This window comes from Cervus elaphus, chromosome 2 (assembly GCF_910594005.1).
Source record: "Cervus elaphus chromosome 2, mCerEla1.1, whole genome shotgun sequence".
In the NCBI taxonomy this organism is placed as follows: domain Eukaryota; kingdom Metazoa; phylum Chordata; class Mammalia; order Artiodactyla; family Cervidae; genus Cervus; species Cervus elaphus.
Genome location: NC_057816.1, coordinates 18,518,174 through 18,546,052, shown reverse-complemented (window position 1 = coordinate 18,546,052; position 27,879 = coordinate 18,518,174). Strand labels below are relative to the sequence as shown.

Here is a 27,879-nt window from a genome sequence, read left to right as displayed (position 1 = left end):
CTGCAGTTCCGTGAAGTTCCCTCCCTTGCTTCACACATATCACATGAAGATGTTGGCACTTCAGTGGAGTTCTTGCTTGACTCTTCTATAAAATAAAATCATCCATTCCAACTCTCAGTACTTTCTATCTACCTTCATCTGCTTTCATTTTTTTCCATAGTAATGTCTATCTAAGGTACTGTGTATCTACTTTTTATTTGTTTCTTCTTTGTCTCCTCTCTCATCAAAAGAGAAGATATTTTGCAAGTTTTGTTCATTGTTCTACCCCCTAGAAGAATGCCTGGCACATACCAAAGGTTCAACAAACATTTACTAGACAAGTAAATGATCAGTGAGTGAATAAATGAATTGTTTAAAATTGTAAAAAGGTGGAAAGAAACATAGGAGTGCTAATTTCCTTCCTTCATATGGCATAAGGTCATAGACGTTGTCTGAAGATGATGAATCAAGGTATTAAAAATTGAGGTGTATTATTCAGTTATAATGATAACTGAAAGAAAATAAAAATCTTAAACATTTAAGTATTGGGAAACTGATGGGGTTGGGTGTAGTGTAACTGAGTGACATATTTTGTTTTATATTGATGGTCAACTGGTATTTTTAAAGTGATTAAGCCAAGAAATAACAGTAGAAGAGTATTCCATATAATATGGAATTAGCTAGCAAAAAGGTGAAAATATGAACAGTTGTTACCTCTATGGGGTGTGACTGGCTGTGGGATGAGTCTATGGACTTTCACATTGTATTTCATAATATTTTAAGTTGGACTTTTCAGTATCACATGAATATATTATTTTTATACCGAGACTCTCGGTAGTCTTTCTTAAAGACTTTGTTAAAGACTCTCCTTTCTTAAGGACTCTTTCTAGTGCCCTGGGCTCTAAAAGATAGTACAGGTGCCCTTTAGGACCTCTCCCCCACTCTTCTAAACAAAAGACTCTTCGGTTCCCCTCGCTGGAGTGATGGCCATTCCACCGGGGTATGCTGGGCTGGGTTGGGCTGCGGGTGGACAAGAAATATACAGAAAATAGAAAACAAAAATGATTTCTGCCAGTCCTCATCTCAGAAGCCTACATTCCCAGTCGACTGCATTTATAATATTAAGGGGGAAATTACAAATAAGGCAGTCAAAAGAGTTAGTATGAATCAGATCTTTGTTCCTTGGCAAACCCTGCCTGGAATGCTGAGTGCAGGCTTCTCATTGACTTCCAGCATTGATTTTACAGAAAATGGCTTTGAAATGTGCCTGACACCCATTCTCCTCCCATCAGACCAGAAAGAGTAAGAGAAGGTGACCCCACGGCTGGATCCCCTTTGGTCAGGCTTATGAAAGGAGCAACCTCTATGCAGTGTCTATGCATTCCTCCCAAATTGGGAAGGAGGTGAGAAAATGGTCCCTGGAGGGACCTGGGAACAGAGGAAGGCAGCCAACAGGAGCAATTGTTCTGGCTCATCATGTGTCACCCACATCCCGTGGGCTGGATACTGTCTCTGAGGTCAAACCAGCCATCCCCAGTCACCCTGCAGCCAAATGGAGCTGAAGCAGCCACCTGGAACATTCCACAATTCAGACAAACAAAAGAAACAAGACCTCGGGGTTGGAAGAGAGGGAGGAGAATCACTGATTCTTTTCCAGGTTCAAAATGCTTACACCGTTTTTATGGCTTGATTTATTTTTTTTTAATCTTTAACACCAAAAATATTTTGTACCAGAGTATAGCCAATTAAAAATGTTGTGATAGTTTCAGGTGGACAATGAAGGGACGCCAACAAAAATCTATTGTATAGCATGTGGAATTCTGCTCAATGTTATGTGGCAGCCTGGATGGGAGCGGGGCTTGGGGGAGAATGGATACATGTATATGTATAGCTGAGTCCCTTCACTATTCACCTGAAACTATCAAAGTGCTTACACTTTTAATTCATTTGTCCTCCAGGTAAATTTCGAAGGCAAGACCGTATTTTCTCCATTTAATAAATAATGACATCAAAGCTCAGATTTGATTCAGATCATAGCCACTTTGCCCAGACAGGACTGCACTCTGTGTCTTGGCCGACTTGTTTTCTGGTCTTTTCCCAAGGCCACGTTACCAGTAGATGTCATTATCCGACCAGCAGACAAGTGCTTGACAATAGAAATTCCAACCACTTGGCTGGAAGCTAAAGTTTGGGGAGGATGTTTGCTAGAAGGGAGAGACTTGAGCCCCATCTTCCCCACACAGAATTGGGGGACTAGACCTCATATCAGCTCCCATCACTATGACTGCATCCTTTTTTTTTTTTTTTACAAATACAAATACTCAATGAATGAATGGCCTCAGCACCATTCAGATCTTCTACTTCTCTGAAGCCCCGCCACCAAAACGGGGGAGGTATGGACTACATGTTTTCCCTGCAGACCTGAAATATAATCCCAAGGGGGTTATTTTTATATTACTATTATTGTTGCTATTATTACTATTATTTGTTGTTAGTTATCTCTTCTGGTTGTGAGTCAACGACACATCCTATAACAGATGGGGTCCAAGAGCTTCCATTCTAACTTTAATTTCCACACTAACAATAAACGTGGTGGCCTTGATTCCTTATTTTCCTATGCTGATGGAAATTAAAACTCAACCTTTCTCACACTGGACAGCTCTCTGTTTTGTTGCTCCCGCCACTGCTAACATGGCAGTTGTCACAGCATTTAGTCATGGAAAGACCCATTAGCTCATCTGATCCCATCTCTCTGCCAGAACAGGATATAGGCCCTAAAAAATGCTTCCTGGTCTAATGACTGCTTAGGAGGGTATTTATCCGAGGTTACAGCAAACGTGGCTTCAAAAAAACAGGAAACAAGACCTCACCTCAGCTAATTATGATACCAGTTATAACCATGCAGAGGAGGCTCTATGGAAGCCAAACCTGCACTCTCGGGCAAGGCTCTTAACCTCATTGGCTGTCAGGGACCTGAAGTTGCATCTCTGACCATCCTCGTAGGATCTTGGGAGTATTGCGTATTCCTACTTTCACATCCCGTCAGATGGGTGCCTGATCAGAAATAAAGAAAATTGTATCAGCTAGTGAAGTTCCTAAATTGGTCCTAATTCGCAGAAACGCTTATGGGCAAGTCCCTTGTCTCATTTGCCTTTGATTGTTACCAAAACTTAAAATACTCAACAGAATTTTAATTAAGACTAGATGAAAAGGAGCACACATTTATCCGAGAGAAGAGGAAGGGGAAAAGGACACAAAGATTCTGGGTTCATTCATCTGGGGAGTGTCTAGGTGAGTAAGAGCCCAAATTAAAAAAGAATTTCTCCTCCTAATAACTACCTGGTTGATATTAGTAACTGCTAACACTCTGCATACTTCCTACTTATTCTGTCCTAAGCTAAGCATTTTAAAAAATACTTATTTACTTTTGGGCTGTACCGGGTCTTAGTTTCGGCAGACAAACTCTTAGTTGCAGCCTGCGGGATCTAGTTCCCTGACCGGGGATGGAACCCAGGCTCCCTGCATTTGGAGCACAGAGTCTTAGCCATTGCTGTAACAGGGAAGGCCCCTGAGCTAAACATTTGGCCTGTATTATTTCATTTAACAGTCCTTCAGGGAAGGGGTATTATTATTCTCATTTTGCCGAAAGTAAAACTATGAGGCTCCAAGAGGTTCAATAATTTGCTTAAAGTCACATCAAAGCAAATGTGAATTCAAATTCAAGTTAGTCTGACTCTTCAGCCCATATTATTGACCACAATATGGTACTGCCTTTCTGCTTCTGGTTTATTTTTGGAGAAGCGGTGCTTTCAGAGAAGAGAAGTGAGAGGTAGTATCACTGTTGTTATCCATCAGGTAATTTTAACTCGGCCCTCACTTCTGAGAGGTACCTGTCCTCCTTTCCCTCCGTCTTGGTCCTCATCTGACCCTCACCGTGACTTTCATTACTCGACTCTCTTTTTTAGCCTCTTTTCTATCAAAACCCTAAATGATGGGTGAGCTAGAAGCATGGCCATGACCAGTGACCTTGCTAAATCACTTTCTTTCCACCCCTGCCTCAAACTCAAGAGAAGAAATAATCCTCTGGACACTAACTTTTGTGAATCAGAGTTTAATTCAATTTTTGCGTTCACTTCATTCTTACTGTCTTGTTGGGTGGAAAGCACAATCATTTAAATTAAGCTAGGCAGGATCGTGTCCAACTCTTTGCGACCCCATGGACTGTAGCTTGCAAGGCTGACTGTCCGTGGGATTGTCAAGGCAAGAATACTGGAGCGGGTTGCCATTTCCTACTCCAAGGTGGGATTATTAACCTATTTTACAGATTAAAAAACTGAAGCTCAAAAATAAGATACAGTTGGGATTTGTTTTTTGTTTTTTTGATGTGGACCATTTTAAAGGTTTAATTGAATTTGTTACAATCTTACTTCTGTTTTGTGTTTTGGTTTCTTGACTGTGAGGCACATGGGATTTTAACTCCCCGACCAAGGAGCGAACAGGCACCCTCTTGCATTGGAAGATCAAATGTTAACCACCAGGGAAGTCCCTACAGTTGGGATTTGAGTCAAATCTTGTTCCAGATCTCAGTGGTTCTCTACAAAACTACGAGAACCTTTAAGGAGAATCAGTGCCTGCCCACTGACGCCATCCTGATGCGATGGTCCACTTCCTCTGGTGGACTTCAAGATTCACTCCCTGTAGCACTGATGAAGCTGGTGAAGAGGTTTCTGTGAGATTCTCGTGTTTATGTTGGGCACAGGATTATTCTTTTCCTTGCATGTAAACAACATTTTTTTCATTTCCTTTAGTCATTTCTGCATTGCTTTAAACATTATCTTGATATAAAGGGGAAAATACAACGTCTCAGGTATCAATGTAAAGTTAATCAAAAGCCCAAACAGAAATATGCGTCTATAAACATAGAGTATGAAAAGCAGTGAAATGTGGTTCAAAAGATCTGGATTCGAGCCTAGATTTCCCAGTGATTGCTAGGAAGCCTTGAGAGGGTCTTTTAAGCTCGCTCAACCTCAGTTTCTGCAAAGAAAACAACAGTGGTGGGCTGGTGGGTCCCTCCAGAGCCCTCTCAGCTTTAAAATCTCAGCATTTTAAAGACCTCTGGCCATGCTGACTCTGATGAGCAGAGGAAGAAGGTTTGTACTGAATAATCGCTATTGCAGAAGCAATAGAAAAGGAAGATGTTTTCTTCCTGGAGTAGCTAGGTGAGAGGTGGAGGTAAGAAGATGCCCAAGAACAGAAGGTGCACTGTGGGGCTGATGTGAGAGAGCTGGTCTGCTGGACAAAGGACAGAAATGCAGAGACACTTCTCCTAAGAAAGACTCCTTGCAGCCCAGCTGACGATGCCCATGACTCTCTGTGGGTGGTCCTCAACTCTTCTTTATAAGAAACCTGTGACACCATGGGCTCAGCAGGATTTACTCACCCGAACAGCAACTGGGCTCCAGATGTTTTATAAGAACTAAAAATGAAAGATAAAGTCAGATCTGTTCTTAGAGCTTGACATTTATCAGGGGGATGAGTGAGAAGATGATCTAAATGGTTACTGGAGGCTTGTATGGAGTTAGAGGAGGGAAGAATTAGGGATGCTAAATCTAATCTTCTTGGAGGATGCTTTCATTTTCAAATTTTGTATAATTACTTTTTCTATTTGAACATCTTATTATCTAGGGCATTTTTAATATATTAGAATATAATTAAATAGATGAATTATAATATAATTTAATAAATTATAGTAGATAAATTCAATAAATAATAGACATAGTGGATAAAAATAAAATAGCAAATATTTTATAATATAAAATGTGATAATAAATTTAATAGATCAGGAGAATTTTTATTCTTATTTTCTTCCTAGGGGTCTGAAACACTGTATCTAAAACCCTACTATTCCCCCCAACCCTGTAGTTTGGCAGGATATATTATTTTATTAATATACCAACTCATAATGTCTTTTAACTATTTGATGTATGGTAAGTCCTAGTTCCTCAACTCCATATAAAGCTTCTGAAGGCAGGACTGGGAATTTGTTCAATACCTAACCTGAAATTCAGTTCAGTCAGTTCCTGAAATTAAGCATGTCCATTTTTTTTTTTTTTGGAGTATAGTTGCTTGACAATGCTGTGTTAGTTTCTGAGGTAAACGAAGGGAACCAGCCATAGATATGCATACACACCCTCCCTCTTGGACCTCCCATCCTCCCTCCGGACTGAGCTCCCTGCGTCAAACAGCCGCTTCCCGTTAGCTATCTGTGTTACACTTGTCAGCAGCACCTCCAGTTTATTCACCAAATAAAGCTGGCTTTTCCTCCTCAGTGTTGCATGTGGTAGAACCTCACTTCCCTGCACCCTTGACGTTGGGAGTGGCCTTAGGACTTGTTTTCAGTGATGAAATTGGAGCTCTCCTGGCAGAAACTTGGAGAACCCATGAAGAGTCTCAACCATTCTCCTTTTCTCTTGGGCATGTGTCGGGTGACAGCCGCCGAGTAACCCGTGGCCCTGAGTGGTTCAAATGCCATGGCACAAGGCCCCTGCCAACCTGCCGTGCTCAGATAGCCTGAGTAGCAAGGGTAGCTTGAGGCGCTGAGGTTTGGCACTTGCCACCACAATGTCTCCTAGCCTGGCCCAGCTGGTACAGAAGTGTTCCACAAGTATTCCCTGAGCTCTATACCAACTGCTGGATTGGAGCTGATTTAAGTAGGAAGATTTAAGTAGGAGGTGAATAAATTAGGTTGGCAACACCTTGGGGAAAGCTACCGCCACTGGAAAAGATTTTGCTAGGTCTGTCTAATACAGTCTTGTTCTCTTTCTAGAAAAGAGCCTTTCAAAGCCGCCGGCATTTCATATTTTTCCGCATGTTTTTCGCTTTGAGGCTATTTTATCAGGGAGGGTCTCTGTCTTTGCCTGCAGAATTTAAAAGTCAGAGTAAAGAAATGCCATAAGTTGTCCTAGAAGAAGGCAGAGAACTCTGGGGAGAGTTAGAAATAGAGAGACTGTCTGAGGGAGTGTGCGAAGACTGAAAAGGGAAGAAGGTTCCACCAGAGAGCTTGCCGGGGCCTCAGTCAGAAACCACCGGGGCCTCAGTCAGAACCCACTGGGACACTGAACTCGATGGTGTCAGCCCAACCTGACCTCGAGTTCCAGCATTTCATTCATCCCCTGGGTGACTCTGGGCAAGTTTCTTCAAGCTCTCTATCCACTCAGGTTTTCTCATCTGGAAAAGGGGGGTAAGAATAGAATTCAGTTCTTAAGATTACTGAAGATGTAAGAAAGTAATGTTCCTTAGTAATAAGGAAAAAAAATGTGATTTTTTAAAAGTCTTAAAGATAAATGACATCATTTTCTAGTGCACTTAGCATAGTAACTAACTACAGCATAGTTAGCATTCAAAAAAAAAAAAGGTCTAAGGAAATAAAAGGATATGGAAACATTCACCCAGGGCCCTGGAACATGACAGGGAGCTCTGCCCAAGCCCAGCTTCCAGGAAACTCGAACACTCTTGCCCAGAGCTCACTGATGTGGCCTTTGGCCCACTCACAGGCAATGATGATGCTTTTTCCAGATAGCAGATCCTACCTCCACCTCCACCAGCGAAAAGCTGGGAAGTGCTCGATAAGGTCTTCAGAAATGAGGGAGACCACAATGATTGATGGGGTTAAATCAAGGGAGAACCTCATTTTCCCCGGGCTGAGTTCCAGAAAGTTAGAAGCCGTTAGCCTTTGTTTTGTTCACCTGACTTTGAAATACTGGCCAGAGGCCTGGGGACAAGTGAGAACGTGAAAGGTCATTTGTTCCTCATCTGGGGCTATACTTGTCCTCCTGTTCCAGCTGGAAGTGGCCCCAGAAAAGCAGGAGGAAAAGTCTGCTTTAGTTTCCCAGCCTCCCTTTTCTGTACCCTTTCAAGAGATCCTACCTGGACCCAGGCATCCAAGGCTGTCTTAAATATGACTCTCTCCATAGAGTGGAGAAAACAAAAGGCTTTAATTAAATATCTGAAGCTGAGTGCTCTCACGTCAGCTCTTTTGTTTATTGTCCCAAAGCCTGTTTCCTGGAAATCGTAATAACCACCTCAAAGTATAATAATTACTTGATTACGTTATAGTAGTAACAGATTTTGGTTTGATTTGAATAGCAAAGACCAAAAAAAAAAAAAACCAAGCAAACTTCATTTCTGCTTCTGTAGTTTAAATAAAACCTTTCCAACTGGATGAAACTCCCTAACTTGCTCAATCCCTTTATTCTTCATCAGTCCCTTCTCTCAGGAAACATTTATTCTGTGACTGTTGTTGAACTAAACAGTGCTAAATGCTGAGGACACAAGGATAATTAAAACAGAGTCCCCAACTTCATCGAGCTGACAGCCTGAGAAAGGAGCCAGATACATAAATAAATTGTAAAGCAAGGCAGTACATGCAGTGTTTGAAATATGGTCTGTGTATCTCAGAGGAGGTCCAGCAACCCACCCTGGAGAGTTCAGGGAAGACTTCCTGGAGGAAGAAGCTCCTGACCTGAGTATAAATGATGCCTTAGACTGAAATAGGTAAAAGAAACAGAAGAGAAAAGGAAGCATGGATGGGATGAGAGAAGGAAAGATTACTTCAGGCAAAGAGAGACAAGAAAACAAAGCAGCAAGGAAAAAAAACATCTCTATGTAGCATCAAGCAGGTGGGGAAAGATGAAAAATAGAGATTTTCCTTGCACTCAGTAAACTTTCATTTTAGAAAGGAAACTGCAAATGCACAACTCCTCCCTGGAACCTCCTCTGTATCCTGTCCTCCATGGATTCCCACGTACATTTAATTCATAGTGAAAATGGCAGAAAAAATAAAATGTGATAGTCTAAACGTTCAAAGCTCTCTCCACCTCTCTCTCTCTCCCGTTTTCTGTTCCTTTTGTGAGCACCAAACCCCCAATGGTAGGAAGCATTAGTCTAAAAATAAACCCTCTCAAAGACCCAATTTTTTCTGAGTTTCATAAAACATCTGCTGAACAGTTTCCTATAACTGTTTTTGGCCATTAAATCAAAGCTGGGAGAAACAATGTCCTGTTTCTGCCTTGAAAGCAGAGAACTGCCATGAGGCCTTCCTCTCAGACCCGAGGACAATGGAGCCAGAAATAGCCACGGAGGCTTTGAAACACCTTAAGGCCGGCGACCTAGCAGAGTTACCGGGGTCTTGTTTTTCTTTCTTTTTAAAGAAGCTGTTCACCTCCCAAGAGCAGAAAAGAAACTCAGATAGGCAAAACCTCAGGGGAGAGGGTACACCCCGCCATGCAAATTGCCACCTGCAGGAGCAGAGATGGCAAACGTTTGGTGCTGGGTTGGCAGGAACAGCCGCTTGGGGAGCCAAGGGTGGCGGGAGCCGGCGTCTGACTGTGGGGTCGGACTTGGCTCTGGGTTCTCAGTAGTTGCAGGGTGCCCACCGGTTCATGTTGCTCACATGTGGGGGTTTGCTGGTCCAGGGGAAAACTGGGGGAAGCTCACAGACAGAAGGTCTGAAGACACAGTAGGTACTGTCCAGACGATGCTCCAACTAGCCCAGGGTCCCAGGCAAGACATTTCTCCTCTCTGAGGTGTGGGCCACCCTAACATGAACAAGCATTGACATGAAAGTTTCTGGGACTGGCAACTGCAGCAGATGGAGGAGGAGGAAGAGGAGAAGGCCTGCGGTGATGTGGTCTGGGAAGCTGCCTAGGACCAGACTGGCCCGGTCCAGCAGTTGGGAAGTCAGGTTCAAGGGCAGCTCAGCCCTGGAGGGCCGCTGAGGGGCTGATCAGGGCAGAGCTGACATCGCTGGCTTGTCCTGGGTGCTGAGACGTCAGAGCTCCTATACAAGATCCAGTTGGGGCTGGGGACACAGAGAGCTGGATCCGGTTGCCTGGGGAAGAGAAGGTGGAAGTGGGTTGGGGAGAGGGGGCGATGGAGGGGAGAAAACTCTTCTCTCTAGGATGGGCCTGCAGGCTCCGTGGCTGAGTCGAGGATCAGGCAAAAAAGTTCAAGTCAGCCTCCTGGTGTCAAGGAGCAGTCGGGACAACAGGTGAGAGGACATGTGACCATGAGGTTCCAGAGCACAGAGGATTCACCTGTGAGGTGTCCGCTGACCTCCCTTAGCGCATGCTTCTGGCTTCAAGACGTAATACTGTCTTAAACAGGCGATACCATGTCACTGTCAGACAGCTCGGGGCAGAGATGGCCTGGGGACCCAGCTGCAGGCACAGGTGTGGATGGTGGGCCTGGGTGGAGCCGGGTGTGCCAGGCTGATGGGGGTGGGGTTGGGGGTGTTGGGCTGTGGCCGCCCCCGCCCTCAGGACCCAGCTCCCTGTGGGTCTGTGTGCCATCTCCCCTTTCTCCCAGAAGGCCCTAGCAGGTTTGTGTGGATCCTGGATTCCACGTGCTACGTTCACCATCTTCTGACTGGCTCGGAAGACCAGGAAAGCTGGCCGGTCTTGTCTGTGGGCACAGCTGGTGGGTGCTGGGTCTGGGGTCTTGGAAGCAAAACCAGGAGCTGGAGCTGTGTGCCCTCATCATGGTTTGTGGGCTTGCCCTGAGCACAGAGCAGAGCCAAAGAGATGCCGAGATCCTTTTCTTCCTGTTTTCTTTCTTTCCTTCTTTCTGTTTGTTTCCTCTCTCCTTCTTCCTCTCTCCCAGCCGCCTTCCTGCCTTCTCTCTCCCCCTCTCAGTAGATGTCAGTTGCTATCAGCATTCTGAGAAAAGTTTCATAAAAATGACATCGATTAAGACTTTATCCCCTAAGTCTTTATGGGGGCCAGGTCGTGGGCACCGGGTCGGGGCATGCCCCCAGTCTCTCGGGGTCACGGGTCAGGACACCCTGCCCTTGGCCGGCGAGGGCAGCCCGGTCCTCCGCGCTCCTGAAGCGCCTGCAGGGCATCCTCCTCCCCCTGCCCTTCCTGCAGAAAAGAGCGGCGGGTCCGTGTGGGACGCAGCTGCGGGCCTGACACCTGCTGCGGGCGGGAGGCTCGGGGACCGTTGGGCGCCCTCAGCTGTGCCCCCGAGGGCTCGCCTCACGGGGCGGGGGCAGCTGCTGCGGCTCGGCTGCGGGGTCTGGACACGAAGGACGCTGCGGTGGGAGGGGGCTCCGGTGACCGCCCGTGCCCCGCAGGCCCCCAGCCTCCGGGCTGGCCCCGTGCTCTGCGTCCACGGACGCGGCACTTCTGGTCCTCCGTCCCCTGGGAGGCCCTGGGCTTGGTGGAGCTGAGAGGGCCGCAGGTCGTCATGGCGCTCACGGGGCTGGGCACCGGGGCCTCCAGAGTAGGCTTCTTGAGAAAGAACCCTAAGGAGGAGGGAAGGTGTCTCTCCCGCCAGCATTTGCTGTGCCGGGGTCAGTGGAGAAGCCAGCTGTGGGCGGAGCACCGCACGGGATGCAGCTGCCCGCGCAGTGCGGCACTGGGGACACACACACAGACACTCATGTACATGCACGCGCGCACACACACACACACACACACACACAGACATAGACACACACTGAGACACACAGACACACACACACACGGACCGAGATACACAGGCACACACTCAGAGACACACACGCACGCGGATACACACAGACACAGACAAATATACACGGACACACACGCACAGACATACACAGAGAGACATAGACACACACTGAGACACACAGACACACACACACACGGACCGAGATACACAGGCACACACTCAGAGACACACACGCACGCGGATACACACAGACACAGACAAATATACACGGACACACACGCACAGACATACACAGAGAGACATAGACACACACTGAGACACACAGACACACACACACACGGACCGAGATACACAGGCACACACTCAGAGACACACACGCACGCAGATACACACAGACACAGACAAATATACACGGACACACACGCACAGACATACACAGAGAGACATAGACACACACTGAGACACACAGACACACACACACACGGACCGAGATACACAGGCACACACTCAGAGACACACAAGCACGCAGATACACACAGACACAGACAAATATACACAGACACACACGCACAGACATACACAGAGAGACATAGACACACACTGAGACACACAGACACACACACACACGGACCGAGATACATAGGCACACACTCATAGACACACACGCACGCACACACACACACACACACAGACATAGACACACACTGAGACACACAGACACACACACATGGACCGAGATACACATGCACACACTCATAGACATACACGCATACAGACACACACAGACATATATACACCACACACACACACAGACATACACAGACACACACACAGACACACACAGAGAGACATAGACACAGGCTGAGACATACAGACATACACACATGTACAAACACACACACAGAGATACACAGACACACTCATAGACATACACGCATGCAGACACTCACAGACACACAGACACAGACATACACAGACACACACACACACGTCAGGCAGACCCACGTTCAGGCTTGGATCCGCCACCTGGTTCTCTGTCTGTGGGCCAAATACACAGCCTCTCTGAGCCTCATATCAAGTAAGATAATACACAGAATGTGTATTCACAGTATTCACCCAAAATGGATCAAGAGTCCACTCTCTGCAGGCCTCTGCCAGGGCTGTGAACACCGCAGAGAACAAAGCCGACACGCTGGAACGGGGTCACAGCTGGGGAGACAGACAACAAACAAGGGAGCAGACAGGCGAATGTGAACCTGCAAGTTGTGACAAAGGGCCTGAAGGAGAGGCCGGGCAGGCAGCGCGGGAGGGTGGGGTGGGGAGGCACGGCCCGCCTAGGGGCGCTGCCTCGGGAAGTGGGGTTCAGGTCAGATCTGCAGGTGAGAGGAGGCCAGCCTCCAAAAACAGCAAAGCTCCATCCACTGCAGAGCTCCTGGGATGCCTCACTAAGTTCTAGGGGCTAGGAGACAAAGGTGCCGCCCCACCTGGGGAAGGAGAGACGTGGTGAAGGCCCTTGGCAGCAGCATGGATGCAACTAGAGAGGATCACACTAGTGAAGTAAGTCAGACAGAGAAAGACAAATACCACAGACTATCACTTAGAGGTGAAATCTAAAATATGACACGCATGAACCTGAGTCAGGAACAGACTCACAGACATAGAGGACAGACTCACAGACACAGAGGACAGACTGGGGACTGCCAAGGCGGCACTGGGGGACGGGTGGAGTGGGAGGCTGGGGTTAGCAGAGATAAGCTTTTTATATAGAATGGATGAATAGCAAGGTCCTATTGTACAGCATAGAGAACTACAGTCATTATCCTAGGATAACCTCTAATGGAGAAGAATATTTTAAAAAGAATATATATGGACATATAACCAAATCTCTTTGCTGTATAGCAAATGTTAACACAACATTTTAAATCAACTATACTTCAATTAAAAAAAAAGACAATTTGATTGAAAAGAAAAATAAAGTAAAATTTTCTTAAACACATAATAATTACCTAAGCACCCTGGGGACAAAATAGAGCAGGTGATAGAGATGAGTGGGCTGGAAGCCGGGGGAAGGGAGTGATGCCAGTTTCCATAGAAAGGTCAGGGCAGCTGTGTCGTGGAAGGGACATTTGGGCGAAGACTGGAGGAAGGTGAGGGAGGATGGGCACCCAGGTCTGTCCAATCCAGCTTCTGCAATGCCAACATCGGGCCCGAGTAGGGAGGTGGGAGGAGACTCCAGGCAGGAGGTGCTCAGTCCAGGGGTGGCCAAGCAGGGGACTCAGAGCAGAGGGGGCCCCAGGTAGAGCTTAAGAGCAGAGGCAGCAGGACTTGCTGACCAACAGCTGAATGTGGGTTGGGAGAAACAGAAGTGTTAAGCAAGACTCCGAGGATCTCAGCCTCAGACCTGGAAGCCAGGAGAAGCTGAGTTGGAAGACCCAGCACCCAGCTGAGGCCACAGGAATCCTGAGATGTTCATGTTGGGAGGTCCACGTGTGTCTGGAGTCAGAGGGACTATCCGTGTGAGGTTGCCGGCTGTAGATGCTCCCAAAAGTGTGAGCCTGGTTGGGTTCAACCAAGAAGAAGAGGGTTAAAAGGAGAGCTGGGTATCCTCCAAAGTCAAGAGGAAGCTCAGAAGGGGCTGAATGCAGGCCAGTGAGACAAGAGGCCCAGAGGGAGGGTGTCCCCGCGGTCCAGGGAAGAAAGCACAGCAAGGAGGAAGGGAGGGAAGGATGGTGTCCCATGGCACTTAGAGTATGTGCATGCATGCTCAGTCATGTCCAACTCTCTGTGACCACATGGACGGTAGCTCGCCAGTTTCCTCCGTATGTGCGATTTTCCAGGCAAGAATACTGGAGTGGGTTGCCATTTCAAGCGGAAAACAAAAATGAGGGCATTCTTTTTCCAGAGTCACCTGAAAGCCTCCAAACCTCTTCCCCCAAATAGTTGCCTGTTCCTGGGGGTACCCTCCCCACCCTCACCTGAGATCTGCAGCACAGAAGACCCCCAGCACAGAACAAAGACGGGTGTTATCTCCACGGCACCACTAATGGAAGGTCAGTTTCCAAAACTGCAACCAGCCTTTGCCCATGGACTGGGCAAAGTGAACACACAGCCCCGGGAGTAATTTTCCTGCCCCACTCCAGGCTGTTCATGGGTAGGAAGTCGGCGGGCTGGACCACAGAGAAGAAAGTCAAAGCCCTGCCTGCTCGCTGCTGCGAAGTGATTCTGCAAGACAAGCAGAAGGAGTCCAGACCTAAATCTAAGAAGATCCAGATGCTGGCACAGGGGCCAGTTCCTGAACTATGACAGCTCCTGGGGAGAGGGGCCCTGACCCCCCAGCTCAGAGCCAGCCCCCTAGGCAGAGGAAGGGACCGTGTCTGCAACATGATCCCCCCAATCCTGGCTGCTTCTTCGCTGCACCCCCAAACGCATGGCCCAGGCTCTATACAATTTGCAGTATCAAATGTGATGGTCTACATATATGCTTGATAACTGGAATGAGGGGAGTGCGTCTGGCACCTGGATGGGTGCTCTAGATACCTTCATAGAGTCCATCCTCACACACAAGCTAGGAAGTCATTACTAGTCTGTTTTCACTTGACCAAGGAGAAAATGGGGCTCAGAAAGATGAGGTAACTTTCCCAAGGTTGCCCAGCTAATTAATGGCCACACTGTGGTTCCTGCTATTTCCATGGTACCACCAGGCTGGCTACCTTAGCCAGCCGCTGAGCCTAGATCCCTTGATATTCAGGGGAAAAGGACCACTCAGATATTACATGTCATTTTTCTACTCTTCAAGTATTTTGCATCAAGAAAGAAAGAGAGAGAGGATTTAACAAAGCTAGGTACTACTTACCAAAAAGCACAGTCCAGATGTTCCTAGATCCTCCCATCTCTGCGTCCTCTCTTCTCCAGCAAAAGAAAAATAAATTACCCAGTTCCTTCTCCCATGAGTTTCACAGAACAAAGACAACAGGACAAAAACCGGCAATGATGAAGTGAGAGGCACAGAACTGTGGCAAATCAACTTGACCCATATCAAAAAGGCGATAATTGAAACAAGATCTCTCCACGTGCCTGGAAAAAAACCAAATTGCTCAAGCAGAAAGGCTCTCCTTCATATCTTGTGACCACTTGTCATCCCGCAAGACAGACAGGACAGAAACACCACGAGGTGAGAAAGGAATGAGAATGGTGGAGAAAGAGGAGAGACAGAGAGAGGGAAAGGCTGGGCGAGGGGGATAAAGATGAAGATCAAAGGACTGGGTACATTTACCTTTAAGCTCACGTCCAACTTTCCAAGTGTGTGAGACCTAGTGGCTTGGAGGGATGACCCTGAACGTGGGACTCCAGGGCTTTCACTGGAATAAGCCAAATGATAAAGAAAAGGAAGGCTTCAAGGTATTCAAACTTCTTGATAAATAGGAACCAAAGACATAAAAAGACCAAGGACTAGCAGAGAGAGAACGTGGCAGAAAATTGGGATGTAAATACATGAGAGTGGATCAGAGATGAGAAAAGAAAGAAAAGTTGTTGAAAGACAGAATAATCCTTGGGTGGGGTGGAAGAAGGGAAGCAAGATGAACCTGGTCACCTTAGACGTATCTCATACTGACCTTCAAAGTTCAAAGCAGAGGCCACACATTTCCCCACCCTGAACCCTGTTGTTTCTTTCAGGCCCTAAGATCGATCTGTAACTCATGATCTGGTGACTTGTTCGGGGCTCTGACATCCCCAATAGACTGTGAGCTCTGTGAGAACATAAGGGATGGTGGGCACTCAGTAAACACGAGTTGGAAGGATGCATTGAGGGATGGATGAATGGGTAAATGAACACACAATGGAGCTGTTTTGCCCAACAGGATGATGGTCTGATGCTCTGCAGCTACATCTCAGACACCAACCTTGACCCCTGGGTTCCGAGCTGTCTTTCCCAGGACTGTGCTCCTGTTCAGACGACTGCTTCTCACCCCTTCCTGATTTCCAGCTCTGCCTCTCCCAGTACTTGGTGTGAGGAGTCTCCTGCAGATCCAGAAGACAGGAAGGGAACTGGCCCAGAGATTTGAGGAGAGGGCTGGCAGAAGCTTTGTCTTCTGTGTCCGTTCATCTGCCAGCTTCCAGTCTGTGCCAGGACTGGGGGAGATCGGGAGATGGGGAGGGGAACATTGCCATGGGTATTTAGAGGAGTGGAAAATTTGAGCCAAAGCCAGACTTTCTGTTGCAAAGACTGAGAGAAAAACACAGGAGGGCAAGAACATCCCCTCCAAGCTGACTCTTGGCTCAACACAAGGCAAAAGGCAAACAAGCTCACAGTGTGTTTGGAAGGCCATACCCTTGGGTCCTGGACCAATTGGCCTCTGACTTCCAAGTCACGTCCACAGCACATCTTGTGTAGATTTCAATCAAGAGCTTCTGCCCTGGGCCTGACACTGTATGTTCTCAGCGCTAGGGACAAAGCAGAAAATAATACCAGCTAGGACCTCATCCAAATGGTGCATAGGGCCACTGGGGGAAAGTGTGTAAACAAGGAACTAAGCTCATGGTTGCACATGTGCAAAGTGCTGTGAAAGAAAAGCACAGGATGCTCTGAGAGCAAGTATCAGTGGGATCTGACCCAGTAGGGTAAGTGCTCCCCACGAAGTGACTTCTAGCGTTCCCCAGGGATATGGAGGGTGAGTAGGAGTGACCCAACCCAACACAGCAGGAAGGGAGGTGGAGAGGAGGCAGCCTGGTCCTCCGAGAGATGAAGAGGCTGGAGTGGCTCCAGTGCAGTGAATAAGAACGTGCCCAGGGGGCTCCACTGAGGAAGGAAAATAGAAAGGCTGAACGACTTCCCTGATGGTGCAGTGCTAAAGAATCTGCCTGCCAATGCAGGGGGTCTGGGGTTCGGTCCCTGGTCCAAGAAGATCCCACATGCTGCAGAGCAACTAAGCCTGTGCGCTACAACTACTGAGCCCACACTTTATAGCCCGGGAGCCACAACAAGAGAAGCCACCACAACGAGAAGCCTGGGAACCACAACTAGAGAAAGCCCAGCACAGCAATAAAGACCCAGTGCAGCCGAAAAAGTTAAAAAAAAAAAAATGAAAGGCTGGGGCCATGATGACACTCCTGCTAGTGGCATCAAGGTGGAGGATGCTGGAACTAATCCAAAGCAGCAATAGATGTTGCAGTTATGTCAAGCCGAGGCCTGACTGCCACCACCCCCCACCCCAACCAGGGAGACTATGGCTCAGAAACAAGACTAGTGGGCCTAAGTGGCCCACTGTGCCTTGGTGAGGCGTGGGGGCAGGAGAGAGGGCCAGCTCCACAGAGCCAGAGGCTGGAGGGCCTCCCAGTTAGGGGCTGGGAGCTGCTTGTGTGGCATTAGGGCCTGGGCTAGGCTTGGGGATAAGCTGTGTGTAAACAAATACTAAGCTATGCAAGGCAGACCGGAGAGACTGCAAGGATTTGCAAAAATCCTTAGGCTGAAATAAATAGCAGCATCTTGGAGAAGGACATAGAGAACGTTAGACTTTAAAAGCAAAAGATGGGCAAAACTGGGCAAGTTCTAAAGAATGGAGGACATTCCTGGGTTGGGGGGAAGAAATGAAGGAGGTCTATCTCCCAAAAGGGGAGGAACAGATAGAGTGATGGGTCAAACCACTGGGGCACCCACCCAGGGCCTTTGGACTTCAGGTCAGAAGATTTCCATGAGGGGCCACGGGAGCACTGGGGGTTTCAAAAGGTGGGCACCAGCATAAGTGTAGGTGAAAGAGGTTTTGTCAGACAGTGACATAATCAGAGCAGGAGAGGCCAGAGAGGCTAGTTAGATGCCACAGCCATCTAGGTCCTAACAGGTGTGTGTGTGGGGGGAGGGTTAGGGGGCAAGGGGCAAGGGTCCTGGACCACAGCAGGTGGGCAAGAAAGTGCCCAGAAGCATTTTCACGGCAATAGGCAGGATCCATGGGCTTCCCAGGTGGCTCATTGGTAAAGAACCTGCCTACCAATGCAGGAGATGCAGGAGGCATGGGTTTGCTCTCTGGGTCGGGAAGATCCCCCGGAGAAGGAAATGGCAACCCACTCCAGTATTCTTGCCTGGGAAATCCCCCACAGACAGAAGAGCCTGGCGGGTCATAGTCCACGGCGTCACAAAGAGTTGGACACGGCTGAGCGGCTGAGCAGGCCGCATGCATGCAGGCGGGATCTGGTGTCGGCAGGAACCGTGCTCCTCCCATGCTCTTCGATCTGGGTCTGCACATTGGGAGGACGGCTGAAACACTGAAAGAAAGGAGGAGGGGCGGTGGGGAGCAGATAGGGGTGGGGCACTTTAACTAGGGATATTTTAAATTTCAGCAAAGACAGTTTCAACCCAAAGTCAAAGGTTGGCAAATTTTTATTTTTTTAAGTGGGCGAAAAAAATCTTAGGAGGAAACTTAATACATAAAATATGAGTTTGGCCAAAAAGTTCACTCTGTTTTTCCCGTAACATATTCTGAACAAACCCAGAGGAATTTTTTGGCCAACCCTATAGATCAAAGGGAGATGTGCTGGACTGAACTAGGTGGGCCCCCAGTCATTAGCCCCTCCACGCCCCGCCCTCCCCACACCTCAGATCCCAAGGAGCCCTCAGAGGAGTGTTGGTACCCACTGCTGGGGGTAGTTGAACAGACTGCTCAGACTTGGTTGAAATTAGAGTCAGAGATGAAGATTTGGGGTTCCCAGCACAGGACTGGTGACTGAAGATGTTTAGGAGGTCACTGAGGGAGATGGAGTCCAATGCTGAGCGTGGGACATTGCCATTTAGGGACAAAGAGAGCAGAGATGACCCTCAGCCAAGCGTCCAGCCTGTGTCACCATTTCAAAGCTAAATCTCATGTCCGTGCAGTAGACAAGTCTTCTCTCCAGGACTCTCTCTCCCTCCCCCGTCCCTGCTCTGAGTCCAGGCTCTGACTCCACCCCTCCCGCTCCCTGTGTGGTCTCCTCTCCCCTCCTTCTCCCCCCTTCTCCTCTTTCTCTCCTTCCCCCATCTCCACTGCCACCCCGCCCTCTCCCGTCCCCACCCCGGCCCCTTGCCGGGGTCTTTTTGGTCACGGTTTATTTTTAGCTCCCCTGCCATCCTGAGGATATGAACCGTATCCCTGAGTCATGGTTTTGCAAGGAAGCAGGGACAGACAGCTCCCCCCACTTCTCTGAAGATCGCTTATCAACCTCCAGCCAGACCAGTAGGGGCGAGAGTGTAATCTGCCAGTTCCTCTTCTGGTTGGAGCCCCCAGCTCAGCCTCTTAGTCCATCCAAGAAGCAGCTAATTCTGCTGGTCCCCGGGAATCAACTTGAGCTAAACTCACTAGGTCCAGATCGCATCCTCCAAGAGAGTCAGTTCCAGAGAAAAGGACCTTTCAGGAGCTGCTGTTGTCTGTGGGATTGAAAGCAGAGAAAAAGCCTGTTTGGAGAAGGACAACGTGAAACTGACTCTAAAGAGCCTTGGATTGGAGTATGGAGATGTGGGTTTTAGGGTCCTGAATAGTTTGTCAATGTTGCTGAACAAATATTTACAGAATGTCCCTCCTGTGTAAATTGCCAGTGTGGATTCTAGTTTCATCCGGGTGAAGGAGACAATTATACTAGATTCTAAGAAGAGCTGTTATTGATTGATTTCCTTACGCAAACATGTGGCTTCCCAGGTGGCTTACTGGTAAAAGAATCTGCCGACAATGCAGGAGACCCAGGTTCGAGCCCTGAGTCAGGAAGATCCGGTGGAGAAGGAAATGGCTACCCACTCCAGTATTCTTGCCTGGAGAATCTCCAGGACAGAGGAACCTGGTGGGCTACAGTCCATGGGGTCACAAGAAGTTGGACACAATTGAGCAACTAAGCATGCGCATGCAACATATGAGATCCTCAGAGATGCTCTGACATTATTCACAGGGAGAAACTCAAACTCAAAGAATTAACAGAACCGTAAAGCAACAAATTAGGACTTAGAATCACCGTGTGTCTGTGCTAAGTCGCTTCAGTACTGTCTGACTCTTTATGACTCCATGGACTGTTGCCCACCAGGCTCCTCTGTCCATTGGATGCTCCAGGCAAGAATACGGGACTGGGTTACCATGCCCTCCGCCAGGAGATCTTCCCAACACACGGATGGAACCCTATCTCTTACGTCTCCTGCATTGGCAGGTGGCTTCTTTACCACTAGTGCCACCTGGGAAGCCCTATTGTGTCAACCAAATCTCAGGCATTTTCAGGTCTCTGTCTCCCCTCTGCCTCCCCGGACTTCTCCCAGCCTCAAGCTTTACCCATGCTGATGCAGAAGAATCACACTGAGTCACAAAGGTATCCACTTGCCGGGGACTCAGGCTGACAGTGTGAAGTCAGGGTGTCAGCAGCTCGTGGTGATGAGGGAGTGGGAGACCCTTCCCCTCTGGACAATAACGGAGCAGATGCCGTGTTTGTCTGGCAGTGGGGATGAGCCCCCAGGTTAGTGACAACCAGCTAAACAAGTAAACACATCCCATCCCCTGCTGGTCAATATCCCCAAATGGGGGAGAAAGAAATTGTGTTGCTGTGACTATGTTTCATCCAATCCTACAACTTAAACATCTACAATGGTACCACGTAGTGTCAAATGTGACAGGATTGTTGTTCTGTTGCTGAGTCGTGTCCTCCTCTATGCGACCCCAAGGACTGCAGCATGCCAGGGTCCTCTGTCCTTCACCATCTCCCAGGATTTGCTCAAACTCATGGTGATGCTATCTAACACCTCATCCTCTGCTTCCCCCTCTCCTCCCGCCTTCAATCTTTCCCAGTATCAGGGTCTTTTCCAATGAGTCGGCTGTTCACATCGGGTGGCCAAAATACTGAAGTTTCAGCTTCAGCATCGGTCCTTCCAATGACCATTCAGAGTTGATTTCCTTTAGGATTGACTGGACCATTCGTTATAATATTACAGCATTATAATGCTGAGAGGAAACTCAGCCTCTGCCTGGCCATTTCACTTCTTTGTGTTGTTTCTCTCTGTTTCTCTCTCTCCTTTTTTCTTCAGCACCACTCCCTTTCCTTCATCCAGTATTTTATACCTTTGCCTGCAGCTTGAGAATCTGTTTGCCTTTTAGATGCTTTGGGATTGCCCAACAGAAGATATAAAATGATGTGTAAACACATGGCTGGGTGAGAGGTGGGAAAGAGAATTTTAAGTCCAGAATCCGTTCTGTGACTAGTTTCTTCCAGATGGACACGGGCGGTCCCAGGGGTTTTGATCTAAGAGGGGCTGATTTACTGACCTCAGTGCGAGTCCTAGGACCCGGAGGATCCCTGTAGGATATTAGTCACTCTATAAAACCTCTAGGCCAGTTTCCCAGGCTGTGGGGGCCTATAGAAAATTTCCCATAGGGTTCCAGAGCCTGAGAACATATGCATCTCACGGCTTGGCCATGGGTTCGTGTTGCATCGGATGTGATCTGTCTCTTAAAACATGACTTCGAAAATATCCCCAGACAAAACCGTAAAGTTTTTCAACTTCTCTCCCACCCAGTCACTCTCCTCTGGGCCCCAAAGCACAGCAGAGCCTGGAGGAGTCTGGAGTCCTCACTGCATGCTTGTTTCCAAGATGGCACACAGGGAGCCTGGGGATGGCCCTGGGGCACATGAGGGGGCAGAGAGAGCTGGGGGAAGCAAGTCTTCTCCCCCAGCAGGAAGCCGTCCTCAGAGATTATCCAGCATGAATCCTTTCCACAACATCCCTTTCTTGGATTTATTTCTTGGATCTTGGTTTCAAATCCCCCCTTCTCTCCCCAGAAGCCAGCTTCACCTGTGAAGCCCTTTCCAGGTTATGACATTTTTGCTGCTCCTTAGTCACTCAGTCGTGTCCAGCTCTTCGCCACCTTGTAGACTGTAGCCTGCAGAGTCTGCTGCCCATGGGATTCTCCAGGCAAGAATACCAGAGTGGGTTGCCATTCTCTCCAAGAGATTTTCCCAACCCAGGGATCGAACCCACATCTCCTACTTTGGCAGGCAGATTCTTTACTGCTGAGCCACCTGGGAAGCCTTCTGCAGCTGATCATCAAATGCAAGGGAGGTGGCAGCCATATCTCAGCGACAACCAGCAATGTAACACATTTATTTGCAATATGTTCCTTCTCTCAGACCTCTAGGCCACTCATTTCCACAGAAAGGGCTTCTGATTCAGAAGAGGTGGAGAGACCAGAGTGGGCGGAGGTTAGAAGAGAAGGAAGGCAGAGGGCATGTGTGCCTGCAGCAGACCAGGGGGGAGAAGGCTTATGCTGGTTAAAAGTGTGGGCTGCACCCTGTCACCTGATCTGGGGGAGATGATCCAGGCTCAGCCTGCGTGTCTGATGCAGGATGCTCTTGTCCTGACGTGAACACAGACTGCAGGCGTGACGCCATGGTCTTGTTCTTTTCTTCCTGCCCTGATCAGCAGCAGCCTGAGTCATCGTATCTGTATCTTGATCTACCCCCAAAATAGCAGCTTAGGACAAAGTGAAAAGCACTCCTCCTAAAAAGGACGACTGGTATTTTTAGGGTATTTTTACTCCTGATGGTGAAATACATGGATGTATCACTTTGGTCCTAAGCCTGCTGTTTGGACCAAATAACACACAAGCACCCCTAGGTTCTAGGATCTGAGACCTTTTCCTCCATCTGTGGGCAGAGCAAGAGGTCTTTAAACCCCTGGGGGCGCTCAGCCTCCCTGCCACTGTCTCTTCCTCCAGGTCTCCACCAAGAAGCTAAAGTCTGACTCGGAAGCTGAGAGTGAGGACAGGAAGAAACACCCAGGCATCTGGAAGAGGTAAAAACACACCAAACTTGCCAAGTTTTACACCAACTTTCTGAGCGCTAATGAGATCTAAGCTTCTGGGTTTGGGGCTGACTTACACCAGCCTGGGGTGACTTCCTGTTTTTGAAGAACCGAGGTAGATAGACACTCAGGGCTGTGATCTGGGCATCAGGCAACTTTGACACCACTGTTAACCGCCAACGTCAGCATCACTGGAGCTGATACTGTTGGTGAGATGCCGTTAGCCCCAGACAAGAGGTTTCTAAAGCCAGGTGGCCATGGGCTTTCTTCAAGACGGGAGGAGGCCAAGACAGGGTCAGGCCTTGGGCCTCCCTTGAGCTCCCGGCTGACAGCTGGGGAACAAAGGAAGCAGTGCTGAAAGAGTGTGACAGGTCAGAGACACGCACTCACGCTGGGAGCTGCTGTCTCACTAATCACAGGAAAAGATCTGAGGGAGGATAGGGATACCTGAGCAGGGGCCTTGGGACTAAAGGGCACCATCAGATCCGCAGGACAACAGATCTACTGGATTTCCTGGGCAAGAGCCAGTTTCAATTTGCTGTCTGAATGGTCCATGTGCAGAACCAACCGGCAGATCACAGGTCCTTCTGCCATAGCAGAGGGAAGCACCATGCCCAGGGGCTGCACTGGTGGTCAGCTCGGACCTGGCTGTGGGTCAGGGATGCTCCACTCTGTGAGGCTTCCCAATGGCTCCTTGGAGAACGGTGTGAGCTCCACACACGCTCCCTGCTCTCCACACTCCTCGCACACAACAGCCACTGTCGCCACCCGAAGTGATGCCGTGTGGGTCTTCCCCCCACCTCATCCCTGAAGATGGTAAGGCATTCACTCAATAGCGGTTAAAGGAGTAAGTCCGTGTGCGTGCGTGATAAGTCACTTCAGCTGTGTCTGACTCTTTGGATCCTATGGACTGTAGCCCACCAGGCTCCTCTGTCCATGGGATTCTCCAGGCAAGAATACTGGAGTGGGCAGTCATTCCCTTCTCTAGGTGATCTTCCCGGCCCAGGGATCCAACCTGCGTCTCTTATGTCTCCTGCAATGGTAGGCGGCTTCTTTACCACTAGCGCTACCATATCCCTCCCCAGCCTAAGCTTAAGAATGGGGCCTGCAGCTTACAATTGTGTACCTCCTAGTGCCTTGTACACAGTAGACGCTCTAATGAGCAGACACAGGCTGACTCTAGTGGGTTCTAGCCCTGAAAGAAGGGAGAGGAGTAAAGAACAGGAGCCAGGCAGGTGGGAATCATGCCGAGTCCTTCTGAGAATGCACCCACCTTCAAATCCCTCACTCAACAGCTCTATACCAGAGGCCAGTCTGACCCCAGCTCAGAGCAACTGAGGCTGTGTGTTCCTCTCCCCCACCAACTTCCAATCCCCTTCCCGCAACACTCCATTTACATAAGTGTTTCCACCCTTCACTCAGCATTACCTGGTCTCCACAGAGTACCTGAACATCAGTTCACTTCAGTTCAGTCGCTCAGTCGTGTCTGACTCTTTGCGACCCCATGGCCTGCAGCATGCCAGGCTTCCCTATCAATCACCAACTCCCAGAGCTTACTCAAACTCATGTCCATTGAGTTGGGGATGCCATCCAATCATCTCATTTTCTGTCGTCCCCTTATCCTCCCACCTTCAATCTTTCCCAGCATCAGGGTCTTTTCCAATGAGTCTTCTTCACATCAGGTGGCCAAAGTATTGGAGTCTCAGCTTCAGCATCAGTCCTTCCAATGAATATTCAGGATTGATTTCCTTTAGGATGGACTGGCTGGATCTCCTTGCAGTTCAAGGGACTCTCAAGAGCCTTCTCCAACACCACGGTTCAAAAGCATCAATTCTTCGGTGCTCAGCTTTCTTTATGGTCCAACTCTCATATCCATACACGAGTACTGGAAAAACCATAGCTTTGGCTAGACAGACCTTTGTTGGCAAAGCAATGTCTCTGTTTTTTAATATGCTGTCTAGGTTGGTCATAGCTTTTCTTCCAAGGAGCAAGCGTCTTTTAATTTCATGGCTGCAGTCACCATCTGCAGTGATTTTGGAGCCCCCCAAAATAAAGTCTCTCACTGTTTCCATTGTTTCCCCATCTGTTTGCCATGAAATGATGGGACCAGATGCCATGATCTTAAGTTTTCTGAATGTTGAGTTTTAAGCCAACTTTTTCACTCTCCTCTTTCACTTTCATCAAGATGCTTTTTAGCTCTTCTTTGCTTTCTGCCATAAGGGTGGTGTCATCTACATCTGAGGTTATTGATATTTCTCCTGGGAATATTGATTCCAGCTTGTGCTTCATGCAGTCCAGCATTTCGCATGATTTTCTCTGCATATAAGTTAAATAAGCACGGGTGACAATACACAGCCTTGACGTACTCCTTTCCCAATTTGGAGCCAGTCTGTTGTTCCATGTCCAGTTCTAACTGGATATCAACAACCACAATCCATGAACACACTCCTGCCTGATCAACATCTAAAGACACAAAAGCCTGATTTTTTACCGGCAATCCAGGCTCACTGCACCCCTTTCCCCAGGAATGAGCTTCTTTGAGCAGAAAGCATGATACATTTGGGCTGCGATAGGAACTGAGAGTGGGAAGGGGGTAAAAGCCCTCTGGATCTTACTCTCTTCTGATGCTGAACTATGGCGATCATTTTCTGATGAAACTGTTTGGCACTTAGCAACCATCCTGAGCACTGCACGCTAACACTTCCATGTCATTCTCAGGATTGGAAGGTCAAGGGCTCAGGTGAGACCCAACCTGGGGCCCAGGTCCTCTCAGCCCTGGAGTCCCTGTGCTGGTGCCAAAGGGCAGCAGAAAAATACTCAGACTTTGGGCTCAGAGAGACCTGAGTCTGAACTCCACCTCTGCTAACAGTGTGACCTTGAAAAGGAATTAAACTCACTAAACCTCAGTCAATCTCGTGTGAAAATAAGAAAATAAGATCTAGCTCCCTGGGTGGGTGTGATATTTCAGTGAGATAGCGAACAGAAGGTGACGGGTCAGTGTCAAGGCATGGAAGATATTTGATAATGCAAAAGTCAGCATGGCAATCTTTCTTTTTTTTTTTTTTTTCTTTTTTGGTAGAATGCCAGGTACCATAGGGGTCCCAGTGGAGATTTCAAAGATAATTTTATAAGCTACCAAGAAAGGGAAGACATGAAGAGGAAGACAACGAGGGAGAAAGAGAAGAAGAAAAGAGCACTGATCAGGGTATTTGGGTTGAAATAATAAGAACAGTAGTCAGCCAGCAGCCTTGTGCAAGGTGAAAATTGGTAGCCACGAGCAAGGCTACAAGGCTGTCATACAGTGAAAACTGAAGTGGGTCTTTATGGATGAGGAGGAATCCAACAGGAAAAGGAAAATGTATTTCAGGCAGGAGGGATCACACATGCCAAACGCCAAGGCGGGATCCCTGGTCTCGGGTGGACGTATCGTGGTCTACGGAGGGAAAGCCACAAGAAACAGAAGAGCGTCGTCATGGCCACACTGTGATGGGCCCACCTTGCCTGAGCAATGGGACTTTAATTCAAGTCTTCAGAGATTTCCGGTGGGAGAATGGGGGAGACAGTGGCAATTCACTCCAGTGTTCTTGTCTGAAAATGCCTTGGACAAAGGGAGCCTGGCGGGCTATAGCCTGTGGGTTGCAGAGTTGGAAAGACTTAGCGATTAAACAACATCAATGGGGCAATGGGGCAAACAGGACCAGATTTGCTTCCTACTCGGTTCGGTGGGGGGGATGTGTGGGTGAGAGAGGAGTCCCAGGGGAGGGGAAGTAGGGGCAGAGGGAGTTAGCAGCCTTTCCTAAAAGGAAACCACACAGGCTGATGGCCCCATACAGTCAGTAAGTATAATCCCAAAGCCAAAGGTGAGCTCCAGACTGGCTAAAAATCTCCAATATGACTTGGGTTTCTTGGTGTGGCCAGTTTCTCCTGCCCTCCTATCTCTGCTTCCCAGCTGCTTTCTAATCCCAGAGATAAACGTGAGTAATCCAAAGGAAAGGGCCCCCAAAACCAAAGGGAATACTTATTTTAAGTAGATTGACGTCTGTAGGAAGGGAAAAAAATAAAAACCTACCAAGGCCTGAATGGGGAACCATGACATTCACACAGCCAGGCCATTGTGTAAAGAGAAAAATTCCTCAAGATTGTGTTTGTCCAAGAAATCAGACAGTTTACGGTCCCTGAGTCAAAACACTCAAAGATTGGAAGCCAGGGTTTCCTGGGCTGAACCCAGTTACTAAATAAAATGAAAAGGAAGGAGCAATTAGATGCCGCGGATTGTTGGGAAGTGGGTGGGGTCGGTTCCAAGGCTCGAATTCAGCAGATGTGACAGAAGAAATGCAGGGAGGAGGCCTTTGGGTTTGCCAAGCCCCCCTCCCTACCCAAACTGGCGCTGCCGTGCCCCACAGCAAGACGTTCTGGGGGCTGCAGGTGCCCGGGGCGCCATGGAAGCTCTGAGCCTGGCCAGGCTCATTGCAGAGATCAAAAGACAATGGCTCTCTTCTCGCTCATTTGAGGAGCAGTCTTCACTGGTGTCCTGCAAAGGATGACGCCCATGGGGAGTCTGCCTGTCTTCCTCCAACCTTCCAGAAATGTTGGGAGAGTGGGGATCAGGGACTCTATCACCTATGAGAAAGGAC

General features: G+C 48.3%; 1 long non-coding RNA gene across 1 annotated transcript; it reads left to right on the top strand.

The window, feature by feature from the left end:
* Window positions 1-3,008: 3,008 nt before the first annotated feature.
* On the top strand, window positions 3,009-26,937 carry LOC122704879. The gene is made up of 3 exons (XR_006343971.1): window positions 3,009-3,270; window positions 23,160-23,236; window positions 26,325-26,937. It is a non-coding gene; the product is annotated as an uncharacterized LOC122704879 (long non-coding RNA).
* The last annotated feature ends 942 nt before the right edge of the window (window positions 26,938-27,879 follow it).